This window comes from Sceloporus occidentalis, unplaced genomic scaffold (genome assembly GCF_023333645.1).
Source record: "Sceloporus occidentalis isolate IW3139 unplaced genomic scaffold, rSceOcc1.0.p SCAF_6, whole genome shotgun sequence".
Taxonomy (NCBI): domain Eukaryota; kingdom Metazoa; phylum Chordata; class Lepidosauria; order Squamata; family Phrynosomatidae; genus Sceloporus; species Sceloporus occidentalis.
The window spans coordinates 121,651,378-121,675,836 of NW_028316986.1; the positions used below are offsets into that span (position 1 = coordinate 121,651,378).

At 43.1% G+C, this 24,459-nt stretch overlaps 1 protein-coding gene across 2 annotated transcripts in view; it reads right to left on the reverse strand.

Moving 5' to 3' along the window:
• Positions 1 to 18,317: 18,317 nt before the first annotated feature.
• LOC149311345 (trophoblast glycoprotein-like) overlaps positions 18,318 to 24,459 on the reverse strand; it is a 103,891-nt gene continuing 97,749 nt past the window's right edge. For both annotated transcript variants that reach the window (XR_016281781.1, XR_016281780.1), the window contains one exon: positions 18,318 to 20,221. The gene's annotated coding sequence lies outside the window, so the exon portion shown is untranslated. The remainder of the gene's footprint in view (positions 20,222 to 24,459) is intronic.

The window sequence follows — 24,459 nt, forward strand, 5'->3', positions numbered from 1 at the left end:
CATCCTTTTTAAATTGTGGTGCCCAGAACTGGACACAATATTCCAGGTGGGGCCTGACCAGAGCAAAATATAGTGGCACTATTACTTCCCTTGATCTAGACACTATACTCTATGCCCGTTTGGCTATATTCTCCATCCCTGCTGTCTCCCTCCCCCACATAACTCAGTTTAAAGCCCTCCTGATCAAATTCTTGAGACTATTGGCAAAAACGTTTCTACCAACTGGCATGAGATGCAACCCATCCCTTGCCAAAAGTCCGTACTCATGGAAACTCAGTCCATGATCCAAGAATCCAAAGCATTCTTAGCGGCACCATCTACGGAGCGTTATTTACATCCGCTATTTTCTTCTCCCTTTCTGGACCATGCCCTTCGACCGGGAGAAGAGATGAGATGACAACCTGTGCATCCATCTCTTTCAACTTCCTACCCAAAGCCTCATAATCCCTTCTGAAGGCTGTGCCTTGCAGTATCATTGGTTCCCACATGAACCAAAAGAAAGGGATAATGGTAAGTGGGTTTGACAAGTCTTGTCAGCCTCTCTGTCACATCACGGATCTTTGCCCCAGGGAGACAGCACACCTCCCGAGACATCTTGTCAGGCCTTTAAACCACTGGTTCAGTGCCTCTCAGCAAGGAGTCCCCCATGACACCACACACCTCCTCCGAGGCTTAGCAGCAGCTGTTCCCTCTGGTGGTACTCCCAGGATCCCCTGCTCTGTCCCTGAAGTCTGTCCTTGCTGCTCTTCCTCATCATCTCTGATAACAGGCAGAGATTCAAATAGGTTATGTAGCTGCAATCTCCCAGAACATTCCCTGGTTTTCCTAGTTCTGTGTGTGACTTTCCTCCAACCATATACTTTTGTAGTATGTGAAGTGACCTCCTCCTCCCCAGCAACCTCCTCTGTGTGTTTCCCGTTCAGGACCATCTGGTCTGTTCTGATCTGGAAAACCTCTTGCTCCCTATGATGCTGAAGTGTAGCTACCTGCGCCTCCAGCTGCTGTACTTTCACTTCTAAGAGGGCCACCAACTTGCACTTAGTGAAGGTGAAGTTCCCCACATCTCTAGGCAAGAATACAAACATCCCACAAGTGTTGCAGGTGACTGCAGCAGGGCCTTCAGTGTCCATACTGAAAAGTCTTAAGGAGGCACCGAACAAGACTGTGCACTTCCCATGCTAAACACCAGTGTAAAGAACTCCTGCGGGCCTCTGTTAAAGAGCTCAATCAACTGGGATTCTAGTTATGTACAGCGCTTCTGGCTACTAGCTAGTTCAGAGGCAAGTTTCTGATGCACTTCCTCTGAGCAAAGTTCCCACAAGCCCCTTAAAGAAAAAAGGGAAAAGAAAATGTGGTAAATTAAAGGAGCCCCTCTCTAACAAAGTTCTCAGGTCAGCTTTTCCTCTGTTCTCCAAAACCTCCTTGACTATAGAAGAAAAATTAAAAATTCGCATGTCATTAGGCGCGTGCCTCTCCCAGCCTGCTTTGCAATTAGGCTTCTAGCTCCTCCCACAGCAGCAGTCCAAGTTTAAAAGTTTAGATCTCACCAAGCACAAGGACAAAGAAGACCAGCCTTTCCTCCTTGGAGAAATAAACTAGAAGATGCTAAGAGGTGATGAAATACATCTGTATGTAACAGCATGTTATTTTTTTCACCACATATCTTGCATTTAACATGCTTTCGTTTGTAATTAGTTATGGGAAGATAACATGGAAAATCGGTATGGGATGCCTCTGGACTGGGCACAGAGGGATATAATAATACCTGTTTTTAAAAAGTTTCAGTCCACACTGAGGCTCAGAGGAAAGGCAGTGCGATAATCTCCTTGTCTGTAGGCTATACTGGAAATAATCATTAGCAGGCTGATCTCCTTCCTAACTCTCATAATTCTTGTCAGCAATGTACCTGTTGTTGTAAATACTATCCATTTTTGGGGGGTCCTTTTTCCATCTTGTTTAGTAGCTCTTTATGTTAGTGCCCCCTGCCCCCTGCAAATCCTGCTGTCATTCTTTCCCTCTTTCTCTGCATGTCTCCTTTGGCTACTCCACTCTGTCTGTCTCTCCATTCATCCCTTGTAATCTTTTCAGCCAGTGTGGTATAGTGGTTTGAGCATCAGACTATGACTCTGGAGATCAAGGTTCAATTCCCCACTTGGCCATTGGGCAGGTCCCACACTCTCAGACCATGAAAGCCCCAACTTGAAGGCATAGAACAACACAACAGCAACAAATCATCCCAGCCACCTTCTCTAACACACATACACAGCAACTACTTTCCTATACATGTGTGCTATGTTCCCTTTCTGTTCTAATGTTTCACTTTTTGATCAACAGCACAGTACGACAGTCTGACCTAGTTGCCTTTTTGCCATTAACCTTCTTGTGTAACTGTTTTGTTGGCCTCTTAAATGAAAACATTTTTAGAGCCTAAGGCTTTTCCCAAACTATTTCATTTTGTTATTTTTGTTTATGTTTCTAATCTCACTAAATCTCTTTGCATTATCATTCTGCCTCAGCTTTTCATCTTCTTCCAGATACTACCATTGGGGTAATTTAATAATGTGTTTTCTCCCACTTCTAGGCTATCAGAGGATGCTTGACTCAGCTGAACCTCAGGGTGACCCCTCTGGCATCCCTTGTGGAATTCATAATGCAGGGCCAATGGCAAGACATTTTGTTCTTTAAGTCAAAGAACAAGACAGTTTCCTCCTCCCTTATTGCAGATAAAGAAACAGTCTGGAGTATTCTCACCCATTTTATAGGTTGCCAAAGGTATAGAAGGCAGTATAGGTCTTCTTTGGCACAATTATGAACTGGCTCCTAACCATGGCAGTCTGATAGATTTTATAGACATCTGTTTATCTGTTTCTCATCCACTGAAAACTTGAGAAACATGTTGCACAATAAGACCATTTGGGGAGGCCCAAAATGACCAGTCTGGTTTTTCTGCCCAGGCTTTCTACTACATTTATATAGCATTTCTTCTACTATTACATTTGAGGCATCAGAACCAAGATTAAGCTCTCCTGGAGAATCTAGCTATGCTAGATCTTACTATAGCCTTATCTTGATTTGATTTGGCTGGCTCTGTGTTCAGATTTTAGAAGCAGATTTCAGTCATGCAAATGTCTTTTACATGCATTTTAATTTCTAAAATACAGACCCTCTTCCTCCTTTCCATTACCATTACCATTACAACTGTTGGCAAATCATAATGGATTTCCTGTGACAGGAAGCCCATGTTCACATGTGTCATCTTTTCAGATGCGAACTGACCATGGGGTCAGCAGTATGTGAGACAGAGACATCAGGGACAGGAAAAAACACACAAGGAGGGGTGAGAAGATGATGTCCACTCTTGAACACACACCCTTCCCTCATCTACTTGCTGTAGTAACACAGTTGGTGGTCCCTCAACAGAGCCTGTGCATCAATGATAGGACAAACAGCATTTGGTGAGAAGTTTATTTGTTGTTGTTGTTGCGTGCCTTCAAGTTGTTTCTGACTTATGGCAACCCTAAGGCGATCCTATCACAGGGTTTTCTTGGCAAGTTTTTAAGAGGGTGTTTGCCATTGCCATTCTCTGAGGCTGGCTGAGAGAATGTGACTTGCTCAAGGTCACCTAGTAGGTTTTCATGGTCGAGCCAGGATTGGAACTCTGGACTCCAGAGTTGTATCCAACACTCAAACCACTACACCACACTGGATCTCACACTGTTTATACCCCATTTTTGTTACATGGGGACACAGTATTTATTACATTAGACAAAAGGAATATAATTTTATCCAAAAGTTAAGTGTATTCAAAAGTTGCTGTTCCCTTGCTTTTCGATTTCAGCCCCATTTCCCCCTATACTAACACTCCATAGGAACTGTGGATTCTTTGGACAGAAAAAAAAAGTTATCAGAAAGGGGCCAATATGTACAGTCGGCTCTTCTTATATACAGATTTTTAATACACAGATTCAAGCATCCACAGTTTGGAAATGTTCAAAAAAAGTGTACATTTCAAATATCAAACCTTGATTTTTCCATTTTTTATAAGGGACACCATTTTGCTATGTCATTATATTTAATGGGACCTGAGCATACATGGATTTTGTTATCCACGCGGGGGATCTTGGAACCAAACCCCAGCGTATAACAAGGGTTCACTGTATAGTTAATTTCTATTCAGTTACCTTTATGTTAGGAAGAGGGGAGATATAATAATTTTATGTTAAAATGCCATTTAAATTTAAGCGTAGTCCCTGTGCTAAAAACTTTACCAAAATCAAACTGATTTTGGCATTTTTTTCCCCAATCCCTCCTTCCTTGTCCCTATCTTCAGATTTGGAGAAAAAGAAATAGCTGGGTGGATTTCTGAAAACCCTGTTTCTCATCCAACCTACCAGGAAACACTTATGTTGTTTTCCATTTCTTTCTGACTCATATTCTCTTCTCATCCTGTAAAATGAACAAGCACTGTTGCAACAATCCAAGAACACTAGGCTTTGATAAAGAAGTGGGCTGGAATCCTGTTGGGCGGTTACAAATGCATAACTACCATAGTTACAGAGATACACAGTGAATTCGGGCCCAATCCCCTTCCCCCTCCCCCCCCGTCCCCACTTACTATGGGGTTGTTCTCACTAGGTGAAACCCCGCGTTCTGAATCGAATCCAAGGAGTGGCGTTCCTATTAGGATCCGATTTAAACCTAGAACGGTTCTAGAGCAACCCACAATCGTCTCCACTACAAATCGAATTGTAGAGCGGAATAAAATTTTGATTCAAGTTTTCCTCATTTAACGCGTGTTAAAAAAACACTAGGGTCTGACCTACGTTTTTCCATTGATTCGATTTAGGAACCGGAGCATTTAAATAGGAACGACAGCCTTTGAAATTGCGTTAGATGAATGGGAGGAGCGGAGTGCGATGGGGCTGTCCTTGGGGGAGTTGCCCTTTCTGTCCCCATCCGTCTGGCTGTCGCCATTTTTGCTTCCCTCACCCCTTTGTCCGCTGTGGTCTTTCAATAAGAGATAAGGATTATTTTTATTTTTTATTTTAATGGTTTACAGGCACTTAATCTCTTCAGCGCTTTAAGCGCCTGAAGTCCCGGCTGCTCAAGCGCCTGCATCTGCCAAAGGAGTACAAGGCTTCCCCCGGTGGATTGCAACCTCCCCTCTGTGTGGGGAGAGCCCATTTCTAACGGAGGAGAGGCAGGAAGGGAAGGCTCCTCTCAAAGAGGCATTCCCTGCCCGCTTGGGCACTGATCTCGCCCAGGCAGGGAAGGGAAGGCTCCTCGCGAGGAGGCATCTGATCTCACCCAGGCAGGGAAGGGAAGGCTCCTTGCGAGGAGGCATCTGATCTCGCCCAGGCAGGGAAGGGAAGCCTCCTCGCGAGGAGGCATCTGATCTCACCCAGGCAGGGAAGGGAAGGCTCCTTGCGAGGAGGCATCTGATCTCGCCCAGGCAGGGAAGGGAAGCCTCCTCGCGAGGAGGCATCTGATCTCACCCAGGCAGGGAAGGGAAAGCTCCTCGCGAGGAGGCATCTGATCTCGCCCAGGCAGGGAAGGGAAGCCTCCTCGCGAGGAGGCATCTGATCTCACCCAGGCAGGGAAGGGAAAGCTCCTCGCGAGGAGGCATCTGATCTCGCCCAGGCAGGGAAGGGAAGGCTCCTCGCGAGGAGGCATCTGATCTCGCCCAGGCAGGGAAGGGAAGCCTCCTGGCGAGGAGGCATCTGATCTCACCCAGGCAGGGAAGGGAAAGCTCCTCGCGAGGAGGCATCTGATCTCACCCAGGCAGGGAAGGGAAGGCTCCTCGCGAGGAGGCATCTGATCTCGCCCAGGCAGGGAAGGGAAGCCTCCTCGCGAGGAGGCATCTGATCTCACCCAGGCAGGGAAGGGAAGGCTCCTCGCGAGGAGGCATCTGATCTCGCCCAGGCAGGGAAGGGAAGCCTCCTCGCGAGGAGGCATCTGATCTCACCCAGGCAGGGAAGGGAAGGCTCCTCGCGAGGAGGCATCTGATCTCGCCCAGGCAGGGAAGGGAAGCCTCCTCGCGAGGAGGCATCTGATCTCACCCAGGCAGGGAAGGGAAGGCTCCTCGCGAGGAGGCATCTGATCTTGCCCAGGCAAGGAAGGGCTCTGATCAATGGGGGGGGGGGGGATAGAGCCTTTCTCCCTCCATTTCTCAAATGGAATCTGCCTTCTCCTCCAACCCTGGAAAGAGAATCTTTGGGAAGAATGCTCCCTCCCTGCTTTTCCAGCAGCCTCCTTCATTGATCTCTGGGCTCTCTGAAGGGATTCTCCCTGGCTGTCTTGGGAGACAGGATGCTGCCCTCCAAAACCTATCCCATAGTTCCTCTGGAAAGAGCTTCGCTTTTTGCCAGAAGCCTCTCCCATTGATCTCTGTGCTCTCTGAAGGGATTCTCCCTGGCTGTCAATGAAATGGAAACGATGCCAAAAGATAAATCGCTTCCAAATATTCCGGATTAACGTTAAGTCATTCTGACGTACTATTGATTGACAGCTCCAAATAAGGTATGGAGGAGAAGAATCGCTTTATTTAAACACCGATTTCATGCCAAGTAGGAACGCTTGCAGGTAAAAACTTCGATTTAAACAACCAGATGGGAACGATGAACAAAGCGATTCGGATAGCGGGATAAGAACAGTGTTATTTTGAATCAATTTTATTAAAAACGTTGTATTTTAAATTGTTTCAAATCTTAAGTGGGAACAACCCGTAGGAAGCAGCTACTGAGATCAGTGGGGGCTGTTTCATGTTGCTCAGTCAGTAGTTGACCAATGTTCCCAACTCTCCCATGAGTGGAAATGGCAGTTAGCAAGCAACAGGGGAACAGATCACCATCACTGCTTCCTAGTAAATGGAAACTGGGGGGCTTTCATAGTCCCCACATGTCTCCTAAATTAGGGGCTATGTAGGGATTGTGAATGGCACACAGTTATGCATACCTATCTCCAGGTTTCACATTTCTTCCTTGTGCCAGAGGTTGTTTGTGTGAAAGGGTGGGTGATAATGCCAGTCAAATGCTTCCCATATAACAGGGGAACAGATCCCCATTGAGCACAGTGGCTGCTTTCCGGTATATAGGGATTGGGGGACTTTCATGGTCTCTACGTGTCCCCTAAACTAGGGAATATGTTGTTGTTGTGGTGGTGGTGGTGGTGGTGTGCCTTTAAGTTGTTTCCAACTTGTGGCAACCCTATCTCAGAGTTTTCTTGGTAAGATTTGTTCAGAGGTGCCTTGCCTTTGCTTTCCTCTGAGGTTAAGAGAGTGTAACTCACCTAAAGTCACTCAGTGAGTTTCTATGGCCAAGCAAAGATTTGAATCCTGGTCTCCAGAGTCCTAGCCTGATGCTCAAACCATTGCATCATGTTGGCTGTCTGGGGAATTTGTGTGGGTTGTGAATATCAAATAGTTACAAATATGAAACTCTAGTTGTGCATTTGTAAATTCCCAGCAGGATTCTAGCTAATACTTTTAACTTCTGTATGATATGCTTTTTAGCTGCATCTATTTTAACTTTTGTAAGCCCCTTTGAGTCCCAGATGTGCCAAAGATGCGAAATGATGATGATAATGTTTAATTAAGTTACCCCATTTAATTAGAGAATTTCCATCTCAGTTGATTCAGTTAATTTGTTCCTATTGTTGCTCTAGGAAAAGTCTGGGATACAGCTTTGGAATGTTTCAAAGGATGGGAGAATTCCTAAGATCAAGCAGCAACAACTCAAGTAAAAGGGAGCTCAATTTGTGCAAAATGAAAGCTGGTGTGGTGTGGTGGTTAAAGTGGCTGGACATGATTGGAAGTTCCAGGTTCTCATTCCATGAAACTTGCTTGGTGACCTTGGGAGAGTCTTTCTGTCAGTGTGTAAAACCATAATCAATTTACTTGTTGGAACTATAACTCCCAGAATGCACCCATTAGCATGGTCATGCTATTTGGGAGGTGAGAATCTGTGAGTTATAGTTTCAAAAAGGAACTTTTCCAAGTTCTGAGTCTGAGCTAGTTCACACAAGTGTTGTAAAGTGGGGAGGAGATAAAAAAGAAAAGATATAATCTTATTCTAATTTCAAGTAAGCACAACATGCATAATTTTAAAACACAATTATAATTCCTTTCAATCAACTTAGACCTAATTTTTACAGCTGAAAATAGATAGGAAACATTTTTCTAATAAATGTTTCTGTTGTTATCTTAAAGCGAGATTGCCCTTTTAATTGCATGACCTTTTGAAGGAGCATATATGGTTCTTTCTCTGAATTTATTCTCATGATAACCTTGAGAGGTAGGTCAATGTGAAAAGTAGCTACTGGCCCATCGTCACCCTGTCAGTTCGACAGCTGACTGGGGATTTAGTTGAAAAATGAAAACTCAGGTCTTACCCATAAGACATTATACTGGTTCTTAAAAAAACATGGATATGTAAAGGTAACCCACTGTGGCAACGAATTGTCCTTGCTGGGATATATCATTTTTTATTCTACTTTCCCTGTTAACTTACTTTGTAGGAGTTTGAGATTTCAAACTAATAATGAAAATATTGGTTACAACAATATTGAAGGCTTGTGAGTGGATCCTTTCAGCAAGTCTTCAAACATGTCTTATGGACACAAGAGATAATGACCAATTCAGAAAGATTGGATGTAAGAAAAAAGTGTCTCATGTTTGGTTTCATAGGGTGGGTCCCACCAATTCCCACCTCAACAGATCTTGGCTTCAACTTGTGAAATGCAAAAAAACAAGTCCCATAGGACAGTGGAACCAATTGAAAACATTGAGGATAGAAGGCAAAGGAACAGTCAGAAATAATATCCTTTCTTCCTCTGAAGAGATTAGTTTTGAGATGGGTACATAAACCACTGTTGGCTTTCTAATCTATAATAATTCTAAAAGAGGCTGCATGTTCACCTTCCAGAGCCATATCTCCAAAAACATGGAATCAGTATACCTGAAACGGCATGTGAGTGCAAGGAGACCCTAATGGTGTGCACCCAGGGGTTATTTCATTTTTAAATCACATTAATTAATTTAAATTAACTTGAATATGTCCATATTTTGATACCTTTAGTAACATATTGGGTCATGAGTTGCAACTTAACAGCTTTATAGATTTGCAATTGATTGAGTCCAAAGTTGAGGGTGGAGGGAAGTACTCTGGTGAATAGAAAGAGAGGTCTGCCCCTCTCCTATGTTGTGGGGCTTTCTCCTCTCACAGGCAAGGAAATGAGTAGACTAGTCCCTCGGGACACTCTGGAGTGTACCATGGCAGCAGGTTTGCTTAGGAGCCCCAGTGGCTGTGGTTTAACTGAGATGAAGCATTCTCAGTGTGTCCAACTCTGAGTATATTTACATTGTAGAAATAATGCACTTTGACATCACTTTAACTGCCATGGCTCCATCCTAAAGAACCTTGGGATTTGTAGTTTTGCGGGGCAGCAGCAATCTTTGGCAAAGAAGGATAAAGACCATGTAAAATTGCAAATCCCAGGATCCCATAGGCTGGAGCTACAGCACTTAAAATGGTGTCAAACTGCATTATTTCTACAGTGTAGATGCACCCTCTGACAACAATAAGGATCTTGGAAAAATATGCTATTTTTACTACCATTTCCAGATCCCCAAACAAGCAGCTCTGCAACTTTTCTTGAAGGCATCAACATACCAGATCATGTGAAGCCAGTTGCTAGTGTAGACAAGAATAAACTTGGGGCTACTTCATTTTATTTTCCAAGGTCCTTGGGAAAGAACATTTTCCTGACCTCTTCTTTCCCATATTTGACTATCTGTTGGTTCACTGTCCCAGAAATGTCCGATAAGCGATTCTAGCATTTGCTTCCTCCACTGGTGTTTAAATGCCAGTCCTTTCCTTTCACTTCACTAATTAAAGGCAGTTGATGAAGAGAGTATGACATGGCCTTTTGGATGGCTCCTATTCCCCCAACAATTTGAAGTAGGAAGGGTGCAGTGTTATAAATAGGTTGATCATTCTTCCCACCCCCTTTTTTTACACATGTAGGAAAAAAAGTCTGACTTTCAAGGCCAAAACTCACGTGCCGAGCTATCATTTCATTACACTAAACAAGAAACCAAAGTTCCAGACCTTTTTCATTACCCTGGAGATCCATTGCCCTGGAGACTGTCAGTATTTTAGAAATGATGACATAATGGATGCATTCTGCCAGTGTTAACTGGATCAGAGTTTGGGAAAGTTATATTTTTATATTATAAATCACTGAAACTCCCACTCCAACCAGCAAAGCAACTGGCTACACTGGTTGACAGATTCTGGGAGATGCAGTGCAAAAGTAACTGGTCATGCAGGTGATAACTATGAATTTCTAATGTAATTGTGTAGGATTATTGACCTTGATTTCAGATTAATAATCAGAAAATTAGTTCTCCAGAGTTATTCATTCCAATTACTTATTAGAGTGTTTGAAAAGTAACGCTGTTGCTCATTACAGCAATGGAGAAGTAACTTGGCACATTGCTTGTTACTCTGTTAGTAACTTTTCTATTAAGTTTTGTTAATTTTTCAAGGGGAGATAAATAAAAACCTTAGGATTTATTTTTAAAAATGGCACAAAACCTGAGAAATTCATCTGAATATCTTTAAAATGGTCTTTTTAAGTAATTAGAAACTGTTATTCATTCCACCAAGAAAATAACCCTTCTTTTTGCCTTGCTCTCATAATATTAAAAAGTAACTAGTTACAAGTATTGTAATGAAATCACTTTGTCATATCCAAGCTCTGGACTAATCTTGTAATTTGTGTAAGCAAATCACTAACCAAAAAAATTGTAACATTTCTGATGATTGTTGAATGTTATTTGTCAAGTATATATGGACTGCAATTCCAGAAACTTATTAGGGAATACATCTAATTGAATTTAGTTTATGCTGCAACTTCTTTCTTTCAGTTAGTCTCAAATATGCTACAAGATCCCTTTGCATACTGATATTGTAGACTAACATGGTTATGTCTCTGAATTCTCTCCACACTGAATTGTGGTGCTACTTTAGAATATAATGATAATATAATAAATAATAAATTTTATTTCTACCCCGCCCTTCCATGGATATGATCAGGGCGGCTTACAAAATTTATAAAACATTTCAATACAGGATTAAAATACAGTATAACAATTAAAAACATTACTACAAAAAACATTACTACAAAAAACAGGAACAGGAAAACAATAAAATACAAATGCCAAGGGCAGAGAAAAAAGTTTGCATCGGTCCGGAGTCGAAAGGGAAAAAAGGGGAAAAAGGGGGCAGGAAATAAACAAACAATCTAAGGTGGGAAGGCCAGCCGGAATAGATATGTTTTCAGCTGCTTCTTAAAGACAGCCAATGAGGCGGCGGAGCGAAGCTCTACAGGGAGCTTATTCCAGAGTGAAGGGGCAGCAATAGTAAAAGCCCTCTGTGAGGTCCGTATAAGGTTAGACCTAGGGACCTCCAACAATCCAGTCCCGGAAGTTCTGAGTGTGCGAGGCGGATTATATGGGGAGAGGCGGTCCTCCAAGTACCCTGGGCCCAAGCCATTTAGGGCTTTATAGGTCAAAACCAACACCTTGTATTGAGCTCGGAAGCGAATGGGCAGCCAGTGAAGGTCTTTTAAAATAGGTTTTATATGGTCCGACCTGGAACTACCAGCGACCAGTCTAGCTGCCATGTTCTGCACCAATTGCAGCTTCCGGGTTTGGTACAAGGGTTGCCCCATGTAGAGCGCATTGCAGAAATCCAGTCGAGAGGTTACCAAAGCATGTACAACAGATTCAAGGTCCTTATGGTCCAGGTAGGGACGCAGCTGGCGTATCAGCCGAAGCTGATAACAAGCACTCCTGACCATCGCATCCACCTGAGAAGTCAGCTGGAGCGACGAATCAAGGAGCACTCCCAAGCTGCGCACCGAGTCCTTCAGGGGGAGCGTGACCCCGTTCAGGACCGGGTGACAGATCTCACCACCAGAAACCGGGGAACCTATCACCAGTACTTCCGTTTTCCCTGGATTCACACTGAGTTTGTTCTCCCTCATCCAGCCCATTACCGACGCCAAGCAGGCATCTAGAGGAGAGATGCCATCCTTAGTTACTGCGTCAGTCGGAGACATAGAGAAAATTATCTGGGTGTCATCAGCGTACTGATAACACCGCGCCCCATGTCTCCGGATGATCTCTCCCAGCGGCTTCATGTAAATGTTGAATAGCATAGGGGACCAAATCGCTCCCTGAGGGACACCAGATGTCAGGGCCCTCGTATCGGAGCGACAGTCCCCCAGCTCCACCATCTGGGATCTGCCCGAGAGGTAGGAACGGAACCACTGTAAAGCAGTGCCCCCAATTCCCAACTCCCTCAGGCGTCCTACCTGAGGGAGTTGGGAATTGGGGGCACTGCTTTACAGTGGTTCCGTTCCTACCTCTCGGGCAGATCCCAGATGGTGGAGCTGGGGGACTGTCGCTCCGATAGGAGGGCCCTGACATCTGGTGTCCCTCAGGGAGTGATTTTGTCCCCTTTGCTATTCAACATTTACATGAAGCCGCTGGGAGAGATCATCCGGAGACATGGGGCGCGGTGTTATCAGTACGCTGATACAAGGTAAGACTGGTTAATTTGTGATATATATATCCATCACTGCACTTTCCCTCTCCCCTAATGAATATTGCTGGCATGTAAGGTTCTCAGCTCTCAGCCCCTGGACGTTCTTCTTCAGTCCTCAGTAGGGAAGGAATCACAGGGTGAGAGCAGTGACTTGAAAAGTGTAAGTATGTGTATGTGTAAGTAAACACATGCATATGCTGGCACTGATGCAGAGACTGCTTTGGAATGATTGTTGTGGAGTTTCCAGGAGGCCCATTTGGCCCCTTTCTCCATCCTCCCCCAACACCAGCAGGGATCATCCCTACATCTCAGAGTTTCAACCCACAAATTTCACAACCCGATATGCTCCTGACTTGGCATTTCTATCTTCCAAACATTATTCAAGTGGTTTTGTCTCACACTGCTTTCAGTTCTGTTGCTTTGCTTTCTGCTTACCTCTTGGGAAAAGTTTCCAGGATTTTTTACTGAATTGCAAAACATGAGATAAAGATTCATTGGGTGGCTAGGGAGCAATCGTTTTTGTACTTTAGCAGGGTTTCATGCTATGCTGCTTGCTTTGACCAGGTGCAAGAAAAAGTCACTTCATTATGGTGACGTTCTTTCGAGTTCTGGGTCCCACTCTTTACTAATGTGCTTCCAATTAATGGTAAGAGCAGCTGAGATACTGAAAATCTCCTTAATCTTAAAAACAAAGGCCTGCAATTACTCTTTCTGTCCTCTCCACCTGCCCCCCTCCCAACTTGCATTCTTTGTTTAAGGTTCATTGCCAGAAAGGGATTTTATATCCTGTAATATTTTAAGAAAACTCATTTCCCCCTCCATAATGGAACTTTTAAAATAACACACCCGGAACCATGCATGTGAGGTAATCTATTATAGAACTAATTCCATAGAGTTTTCCAACCAGAACACTGGAGCCACAATCTAGTTCTATTAATATATTTTTAAAGGAAACAACAGCAGCAACAACAACAACAACTACAGGACTGGTGAGACTGGAGAAGAAACAGACCTTGTCCTTTTTGTTTTTTAACACATCATTTCTTTGCTTCTTACTTTAGAATAATTCAGTCAAACTTTCCTTGTTGACATGGTCATATTCTTTGTTCTAATCTAGGTGGCCTTTTCAAGATAGAAACAAAGTAAAGATTTTAAAGGTTAAAATCTACATCCATATAAATAACACCTGGTTCCATGGGAGCAGAAGCTATTAAGAGACACATGCCCGTATGGCACATGTTTTTGAGTCCACCAAGAATATTTGGTACTAGAGACTTCACAAGAAATCTAGGCATACTTTCAACCGTTGTAGTCTTATGGACTGGGTGGGGTGATGGTGTTCCCCCAGAAATAGGGGTTCTCCTGTTTTCACTTCACAAGCCATCACAACTTTCAAGACTATTACTGGTATCCTGTTAGTGTCATACAGATGTGTGAATCACCCTACACACATGGGACAAATTATTTTTCATTGTGCAATGAGCATTTTCTACTAAGACTGCTAGAAGTGGAGTTGTGCATTAGTTTTAAAGTATGTGTCCATTGCTTTTAATATGTACTGGTTTTACGTATATAGGCCTGTTACAGACTGCCAAAATAAATCTGCTTCGGGTCTCTTTGGAGGTATGCTATTTAAATGATGCATGGGTCCTAAGAGTCTGGAGGTTGCGCCAAAGCCACACTCCATTCCTAAGCACTGGAGTGCAGCTTTGGTGCAGCTTCCAGATTCTTAGGATGCATGCATCATTTAAACAGCATACCTCCAAAGAGACCCGAAGCAGCTTCATTTTGACAGTCTGTAACAGGCCATAGTTTTTAAATTGGTGTTATGTGTTTTAAATTGGTGTTGTGTGTCTAATCTGTTGTTGTATTTTAATCTCTTGTTGTTCCTCAATCCATAAGGAGAGGCAGGTAAGAAATAACAACAACAATGATAGCAAAGTTGTACATGAGGACCGGCCCATTTTTTTACATGTGTTGTGGAATATTGCTATTCTGCATGGAGGTTGCATAAAGATGGCATAGCATATCTCCATAAATGGATATTTACACCACACTGAGGGAAAGGTGAATTGCAGCCTCTAATTGCACCAAGAAATTTTAGTAAATTGATGTTAAAACACACAACCTTACATGCCAAGATATTTAAAACACTAAATATCATGGCTGTGGCTTAATAGTATATACCCTTAATAGTACAGTGGGAACCTTCCATATCCACAGATTCTTTATCCATGGATTCAACCATCCAAACTTTGATTTTGCCATTTTATATAATGGACACCCTTTTACTAAGCCATTGTATGTTAGCGAGGAGCTTCCTGGAACCAAATCCTAGTGGGTACCAAAGATCCACTGTACAGTGCTTGTGGAATCTAAATGAATATACCTTCCACATAGGGTTTTGAATTGGCTTGCAGCCCTATCAATCTCAGCCTGACTTATAGGTCTGGCCAAAGACATTGTCCTACCAGAGGTGGATCAGCAAATGGCACCTCCCCTAAGTCAAGTGTATGCAAATTTGTTGGCAAATTTGAGGTGGACGATCCCAAAAATGCCTCTCCCCTTCCTTAAACAGTAAAAATTCAGAATGCCTGAGGTATGGATATTGTATTCCACTGATACATCTGATAAACTAGATTGGAATTAATGAAAATTCATGGTAAAACAGAAAAAAAGGTGCTACACGTCTCCTTATTATTGCTCTTCCCTTGTTCTTATACTTGTTTGTCCCAGTTTTACTGAAAATAGACCAAGAGCTCTGTTCCCAATTGGATGGTAATACATTTGGCAATCACATGAACTGAGAGATTAAAGTCTCCTGAGCCACAGTTTCTCATGGAAACCTTAAGCAAGCCACTATCACTCACCATCTGTCCTATGGGGAATAATATTTATGGAGATGCTTTAGGGACTGTTGAGATAATGGAAGTAAGTGCTTTGAACACAGAAAGGGCACAACACAAATGTGAAGGAGGATTAAATGGGTGTCCCACATTCCTGTTACTGCTCATAAATACTTTGCTCAGTAGATTTTTCTTTGAGGCACTTTGAGTTTGTGTCTCCCAAGGAGAAATCCAGAGAAGTCAAGAGAAGAAAGTTGCCGATAATACTTGTTCTCTGCAAAGTAATATCTTGACAATTTAAATCATAAGGTGAATGTCCAAAAGACAAGAGCCCTATTCAGGCAATTTCCTCATACTGTATGTAAGATCTACACAGATGTGGTGGCTTAGTAGTTAAGTTGCCAGTTCTGACGATCAGAAGATTGGAACATTGGCAGCTTGAGGCCCAAGTGCTGCATGATGGGGTGAGCTCTCAACACTAGTCCCAGCTTCTGCCAACCTAGCAGTTCAAAAGCATGCAAATGCAAGGAGGTAGATAGGTACCACTTCTCAGTGGGAAGGTAACAGCGTTTGGTGCAGTCATGCTGGCCACATGACCACCAAAGCAGTCCTCGGACAACACTGGCTCTTTGGCTTAGAAACGTAGATGAGCACTGCCTGCTACAGTCAGTTACGACTAGACATTCATGTCAAGGGACTAACTTTACCTTTATCTTTAAGATCTACAAATGATGAGCAGTGTGTGTGTGTTTGTGTGAATCTTGATCTTCCAGAGTTCAGAAATCTTAGGCATGAGTCTCCTTGAATAAAGGAGAATCTTTTCACCCAACATTTACCCTTCAGTATAGAAAAGGATGAGAATAGGATAGGGGAGAATGAATGTGTATACAAGGGGAATATCACAGAAGCACTAAGCCTGTAGATATTCTCCATCCCCAGCAACTTTCTAGGTGAAAACATCCTCCCCCAGCAAAACATATTAATAAAAAAACCAAAAACAAAATGGAAGTTCAAATTAGAATCTTTGACCCTCACATGGCCAAATGAAGAAAGCTATTAAATGGCCAACACAGCTACCCCTGCATTTTAAGGAAAGGACATTCAATGAAAAGACTTTACAGATATTCCCTCAAATCTTTCTTGAAAAACAAGGGGGGGGGGAATTACCTGTCTACTAATGGAAAGGTTTTTTCTATGTAGCATAGCAGGTTTTTTTTTTTAAGTTTCCTTCTATATTCCTTTCAGTTATTGGTTATCTGTTCTGAATCCTATTTAGAGATCTCAGTAGGCTTTTAAATCATGTATAATTGTACACAGCCCTCAGGGCAAGGCACATTTTTCTGTCTTATATCATTTCTTTTATTACTATTATGTACTGTTGGTTTCAGTTTTATTCTCCTGCCACAGGGGAAAGTTGTAGAGGGTATGACTGGTTGAAACATAATGAGCAATATAACTATAAATACACACCTTTTCTTGGTATTCTGAGACTTGTTCTTTTTTGTTTGTTTCTTTTATATTCAGGAGGAATTCTGCCAGTTTTGGTTAGTTTCCCCCCATAAATATATTAGTCAGCACTTGGTGTCAAACTTTTGTTGTCAGAACTGTTCTCCTGATGAACTTTAAAAAAAATCTGTGTCTTAAACCACTACCTTCCTGTTATTAGTTCTGTTGACTGGATATTCTCTCCTAGGAGCTTTCCCTATTTCCTGCTTGTGACCAGAAGTGTACCTTCGGTGTACCTACTAATGTGGCAAATATTGTCGCATCAATTGCAATTTGACCCATAAATTCATGCCAAATTGACTTTATGGGGCAATCCAGCTTTGAAAATTGGTAAGGACTCATTGGTAAAGAACAGTGTCTATTCAAGAAAGTTTTTTTAAGCCAACAAATTGTTGAAGATGTATTACTGTTAATGCTTCCTTAACACATATATTTTGGAATTGTCCCATAATAGCTATATGTCAGGAGGAAATAGTCATGTAAGTAAATTTGGTTTCAGAAAGTTATTTGATATCCAGGAACTTGGCATGCTCTTTGGAATTATTTACCTATTTCTTGGAAATTAACTAACAACCAACTGAAGTGGATTTTTGTGCCCTTATGATTGGTAAAAGTTTGATGATTGGGAATTTAATTTTTCTCCACCTGTGACCCAATGAATAAAAGAGTTAACAACACTTGCAACATCTCAAATGATGTATGGACAGAATTTACAAATAGACTTAGACATTTGGTCAGCTGTTATAGAAATTTACAATGAATGTGGTCATTTTTCCTTCTTTCGTGTTTTTATTTTCCTACTTTTGTTATACTAGAGCATTATTGTATATAACCGAGATCCCTTTTGAATGTAAATGAACATTTTTTAAAAAGGCACATTCAGAGCTTGGGAAAGTTGCTTCTTGAACTACAGTTGCCAGAAACCACAGGCAGCATGCTGGCTAAGAGATTGTGTGAAAGTAAAATGTCCATCCTCTGATATTCATCCTGTAACTGGATTAGTGTTGTTTTGTGTCTTTAAATCATTTCTGACATGTGGCAACCCTAAGATGAACCCATGCTGGTGTGTTCTCAGCAGAATTTATTCAGGGGAGGTTTGCTATTGCCTTCCTTTGATGCTGAGAGAATATGCCTTGCCCAAGGTCACCCAGTGTATTTCTATGACTGAGTGGGGATTTGAACCCTGGTCTTCCACATACCTAGTCCACCATTCAAACCCATACACCACTCTTGACCTACTCTGTGACTGGTTGCTTTACCAAACTGTATCTGATTTTATTTAATCTGTATTGTAAATTTCTCCCAGTATCGCATGACACGTGGTTCACAAACATAGATCAGAAACATAGATTAAAACATGATACAGCTGAACACAATTAAACTAAAAAGATAACAGCTGAAAAATCCATTCTATTAAAAATTGTTAACAGTTAAAAAATTTGTTTTTTCATTGTTGTGATTCCTGCATGCATCCTACATTTCAGGGCTGCCAGTGTGGACAAAAAGTCCATTAATTCCATTAACCATAGCAATACAAATTTTCTAGCAGTTTCTAATTGTTTCTTCTTCTTTTCACAGAAATTGTACATCTCACAGGATTTTGAAATTTTACTGTTTCAGGACCCCTTCCCCCAAGTTATAGAATAAACAAGATGTGTGCATGAATGATCAACACTAGCCATTGAGTGATAGCTTTTCAGTTGTATATTGCTGAGCATATAAATATGCCTCAACACTAGACTTGTTTTTTTATCTGGATAATTTCCAAAGAGCAATACAAACACATTAGTCACTATGCCATATTTTTACAGTCCATTAAACAACATAAATTTCATCAGGAACTACTTTACACTAATAACCCCAATTATTTCCTTTAAGATAAAAATTGCTGAACTAACATTAACAGGACTGCTTGCCAATATGAGAGAAAGTGGGGAAAAAGGACCATTCCAGGTCAATAAAAACAAATGTTGGTTGAGCTAAATAAATAAAACTCCTTCTTGTGGGTTCATTTTGTCATGGTCTATCTACAATTTGATGCAACTGTAGAACTGGGGTGCACTTAGAAGTAATGATAAGACAGCATTCAGTATGGTAAAGTGGATGTGAGGAAGCTTTGGAATCAGGGAACTATCTGGTTCCAATTTTAATTCAGCTGTTCCTTGACTGGGTGAACTTAAGCCAGGCCTCTTCCTCAGCCAAGCCCATTGAATCTTAGTGGATCCTATGCTGGTGGAGCATTAAATCCATTTGTAGCATTAGTCTGACCAAAAGAAGCTATCTAAGGTATTGAAACTATGTTGGAACTAGTGTTCAGCTTCTAGGGATGAATTAATCACCACACAGACATGGAAGTCCCCAGCCACCACTGCCTTTGCTTACCCTTCTGCTTATGCATATGCATGCACACACACCCACTAGTTAGAAGAGAAAGCAAATTCCAGAGGGTCATTACAGAAAGGATTGTGCCTGCCTCTTCCACTTTCCTTTCTAAGGACAGGGCAGTGGCAGTTGGGGTGAAGAAAAGGCCTATCATCTGCTGCTGGGCTTTATGAATACTGAGGGTTTTTATGAAATTAGGTTACAGATTCCTATCTCAGCCTTATGAAACCCAAACTATCACTGTTTTTTTTTTAAGCAAACTAACATGCTGTGTGAAGATGAAGGCTTTCATGGCTAACATCCATAGTTTTTTGTGGGTTTTTCAGGCTATGCGGCCATGTTCTGGAAGAGTTTATTTCTGACGTTTCATCAGCATCTATGGTTGGTATCTTCAGAGAATGCGGGCATGAAAGAGAGTGGGGTATATATGAGGGGGTATCCAAAAGCTTTAATTATCACCATGAAATAAAAAACATACAATAGTCACTTGCAATGGTCAAAGTTAGTTCTTCTCCACATAGTCTCCCTGCAGAGTCAAACGTTTTTGCCAGCGTTTCTTCACCTGTTTCAAGTCTTCTTTGTAGAAGTCGTCCGCTTTGCTCAAAAACCACTGCTCCACTTCACAAATGACATCTTCTCTGTTGTCAAATCGCCAACCACGAAGTGGTTTCTTCATCTCAGGAAAGAGGAAGAGGTCGCTTGGCGCAAGATCAGGTAAATAAGGTGGATGCTGCAAAAGTTCATAGCCTAATTGGTGGGTGGCAACAATGGATGCTTGGGCTGTATGGACAGGTGCATTGGTAACTAGGAGATGGACGCCTTTGCTGATCATGCCACGACATTTTGTTCATCATGCTAGTTGATGTCTTCTACAGCCTGTGGAAAGAAAACTACTTTAGACAAAAAGTTTCATGTAAGTATCTCTATAACGTCTTTATGATAATTAAAATTTTTGGATACTCCCTGTGTGATCCTGGGTAGGGAGGGGTGGTTTCCATGTTGATTTCCAAACTAACATGTTGTCACTGCTGTGACTGGACAGCCAGAATATATCTATTTATTATATATCTGGAGTATTTATACCATGCTTTTCAGCCACAAAGGCTACAAATGGTTAATCTGACCATTCCTGGCCCTCAGGCTTATGATCTAAATAAGACAGGACACACAAGGAAGGGGGCATGGCAGTCCAAAAAGGGATTAGGTCCAGCAGAAACTGCCTCTTCTTCTCTCCCTCTGAGTCCAAGGCAGTGGAAGTTGGAGTGGAGGGAAGGCCTTTCATCTACTTCTGAGCCTAGTCGTAGTAAAGTGGCACCTGTCTCTTATTCTCTCCCTCTGAGATCAAAGACATGATAGTTGGATGGAGGAAGGGACTTTCATCTACACTCAAAAGTCATGATGGAGCTGTGTCTGCCTCTTCTCTCCATCTGAGGCCAGGGCAGTGGCATTTGGGGTGGAGGGGAGAGCCTTTCATCTGCTTCTGGGCAATATGAATACTGAGGGCTTTATGAAATTAGCTTGCAGGTTCCTATCACAGCCTTAAGAAACCCAAATTGTTACTTTTTCCAGCAAACTAACATGCCTCCTCCACTGCCACATCTTCTCATGAATTCTGAGAGTTGTGGTCTAAAGAAGTTATCTTTTCCAAGCTCTACACCAAACTAAGTGCTACCTCCCCATTTTCTAAATCAGAGGAAGAGCCCTGGTGGTGCAGTGGTTAAATGCCTGTACTGCAGCCACTTACTCACAAATTACAAGGTTGTGAGTCCAATACCAGCCAGGGATTCAGGCTCAACTCAGGCTTGCATCACTTCAAGGTTGCTAAAATGAGTGTTTGATGGGAGCAATTAGTTTACACATTGTAAACCGCTTAGGGAGTACTTAAGTGCCCTGACAAGCGGTATAGAAATGTACTTGCTATTGATTGCTATTGCTATAGTGGTGAACAAAGAGAAACAAAGGAAAAATTATGAGAGGGTTTCAGTGTGTGAAAGGACCATGAGGTCAGTTTGGTGGCAATGAAAACAAGGTTTTGATCTGGGCATATGCTCAGCTAGAGGCAACATCATTGGAAATTGTAAGGTAACCAGTTCAAGTTATTTTGCACCCAGATCCAGTTGTGGACTTCTCAATTCTACAACAAGCCAACCAACACATAATGTAGATTCTGTATGCCTTGGCTCTGCTCACACCTGGTTTAGACATTGTGGGATGTCATTGGCAGCTAGTGCCTTCCATCTCTATGGAACAATGTGCTGAAAAACTTGAAATGAGGTATCTAAGGTGGTGGGTCAGAAATATGTTCAGCACCCTGGATAGCTCCTTTGCAATCTTCCTTAAAATAGTGGCCACCACTGTGGGAGTTAAAATAAAGCTAGTCACTTAGGAGCTAGCAGACATCATACATATATGTTGTGGTCTTTCTCCTATTGCAATTTTGTTTTCTGCTGAATGTTTACAGTTTAAGAAGTTTGGACTTAGATGATTCACATCATGGCCTTGATCCAACATTATATCACTGTAGTGTGAACCAATGCTATACTAAGCCATGTATCCTCCCTCTAACTTACTGAAAAGCCCCTGAAGCTGACCTGCATGCCCATTCTGTGCTTCATAACAAGCAAGCAGGAGCAGAGAAGCAGCCAGTTGCATTACCAAAGCCAGATGCACAATGATCACAGCTGAATTGAGACTTCTGGAGGACTTTGGTGCTTCTTAACCCCAGTATCATCATTTTACATCTGGCTATAGGGTCTTAGAGCCAGTCACTTCTCTGATCTTGCCTGCTGTCTGTGAAGCCTGGAGTAACACTGAAGGGCAGCTTCAGACACTTATTAGTAAGTTGGGGGAAACAGGGTACTGTGAAGGGAGGAAGGGACTACCAGACCCTGCAGAAACAAACAAACAAAAAAGGACATATACAGATAAGGGACACTGTGTATGTGTCTATGGCAGGGGTAGGCAACCTTTTTGAGCCGGGGGCCGGGTTGCTGTCCCTCGGACAACTGGGGGGCCGAAGCCGGGGGGTGGAGCCGCACACGGGGGGTGGAGCTTCCACCCTCTGGGTGGAGCTTCCACCCTCTGGGGCGGAGCCACATGCCAGGGTGGAGCTTCCACTATCCGGGGGCGGAGCCACATGCCAGGGCGGAGCTTCCACTATCTGGGGGCGGAGTTTCCACCCTCCGGGGGCGGAGCCGCATAATAATAATAATAATATTTGCAAGAAGCTACTAGGGCTGGCAATGCCATAACACAGGAAAAATGCATGCACACTGTCTCAACCCAGAAAAGAGCAAGCAAGTCCATGTGGGGGGATTTTGCAAAGAGAATACCAAAGGATAACAACAACAACAATAATAGCAATATTTGCAAGAATGGAAGCGACTAGGCAAGGCCACAAAACAGCAAAAAATGCATGCCACTGTCTCAACCCAGAAAAGAGCAAGCAAGTCCATGTAGGGGGATTTTGCAAAGAGAATATCAAAGGATAACAACAATAATAATAATAGCAATATTTGCAAGAATGGAAGCGATTAGGCAAGGCCACAAAACAGCAAAAAATGCATGCCACTGTCTCAAACCACTTTCTTTCTCTCCCTTCCTCCCTCCCTCTCACTCCCACCCTCCCACCCTCTCTCTCTATCGCTCTCTCTTCTCCCCTCCCTCCCTCTCTCCCTCCCTCTCTCTCTCTCTCCTCCCCTCCCTCTCTCTTCTTTCCCTCCCACCCTCTGTCTATCTCTCCTCCTCCTCCCCTCCCTCCCTCCCTCCCTCCCTCTCTCTGCCTCCTCCTCCTTCCCCCCGCCCCTCCATTTATAGGAGGAAGGAGGGAGGACGGAGCCAGGAGGGAGGTGGGTGGAGCCTGGAGGGAGGTGGGCGGAGCCAGGAGGGAGGTGGGCGGCGCCCATTTGAAGGCCCGGTGCGGCTCCTGGAGCCCCGATTCAGGGCTCCTGAGGCCGCATCGGGCCTCCCAGAGGCCCGGTGCTGCTGCTGGAGCCCCAATTCAGGGCTCCGGAGGCCGCATCGGGCCTCCTAATGGGCGCCGCCATTTTGAAGGGCAAAATGGCAGCCGGAGCGGCCAAAATCGGCGGCGATTTCGGCAGCAGGAGGGACCGGGGGCTGGCAGAAAGGTGCCCGTGGGCCGCATCCGGCCCGCGGGCCGGAGGTTGCCGACCCCTGGTCTATGAGGTGGGCAAGAGTGAATTGCAAGGGGTGATGTTGATGAGGAAATTAATGAGGGCTAGGGATATTGTGGGTGGGGGTAGGAAAACAAGTGAGAGATGTTTCTTCTGCCTGTTTTAAATAGAAATGTAGCCCTGCAGACCTTGTTGCTGTGGAAGACAGTGGCCGCTGGTGGCTTCCATGTCAGGGGTGTGGATACTTTTAAATGAGCTATCTAAGATACTGAATCTATTTTGGCTATAGGGTTGAAGTTGAAGTGTGCAATAAAACCCAGAGCAAAATCTCTGCACTCCTGACATTGATGCCATCACCTTCCACTGGTAGAGGAATGAGAATAGCTACCTTCCACCTGCCAAAAAGAATTGTCTCCTCTGAAACCAATTCCTTGGTTCTGCATCAATGACTGAGGGAGCATCAAAAGGTGCCTTGAAAAGAGCCCTGCAAAGATTTGGTACTGGCCCTGAGCCTGTCATTCTCTTCTGCTTTGCTGGTTTGGGCAGAGCATGGTAAAAGACTTGGATTGCTTTGTCTGACTGGGGGAATGCTGGAAATTATAGTCCCCAGAAGTATTTTTCTGTGCCCTATATTTTCTCATCCTCTCTCTCTCTCTCTCTCTCTCCAGATTCACAATTACAAAAGACACACAGAGTTAAGGACAAACCCTGCACACAGCTTTCTCTCCTAAGGATTGGAGAAGAGTTACAAAATGCTGGATTCAGCAAAAGAAAAAAAAGAAGAAGAGAAAGCAGCAATGAAGATTATTTGTTTTACCAGCCTCTTTGGTAAATGAATGAATTGTTACCATTTGATTTCTCCTCTAACCTCATTTTCTTTGCTTACAGCCGCACATGCAAAAGCATGGTTATTTCTTAGGAAGGTGAAATAAAATACTTGAGACCACCGAGCCCAGACATTAAAAATCTTTGAAGCAGAGA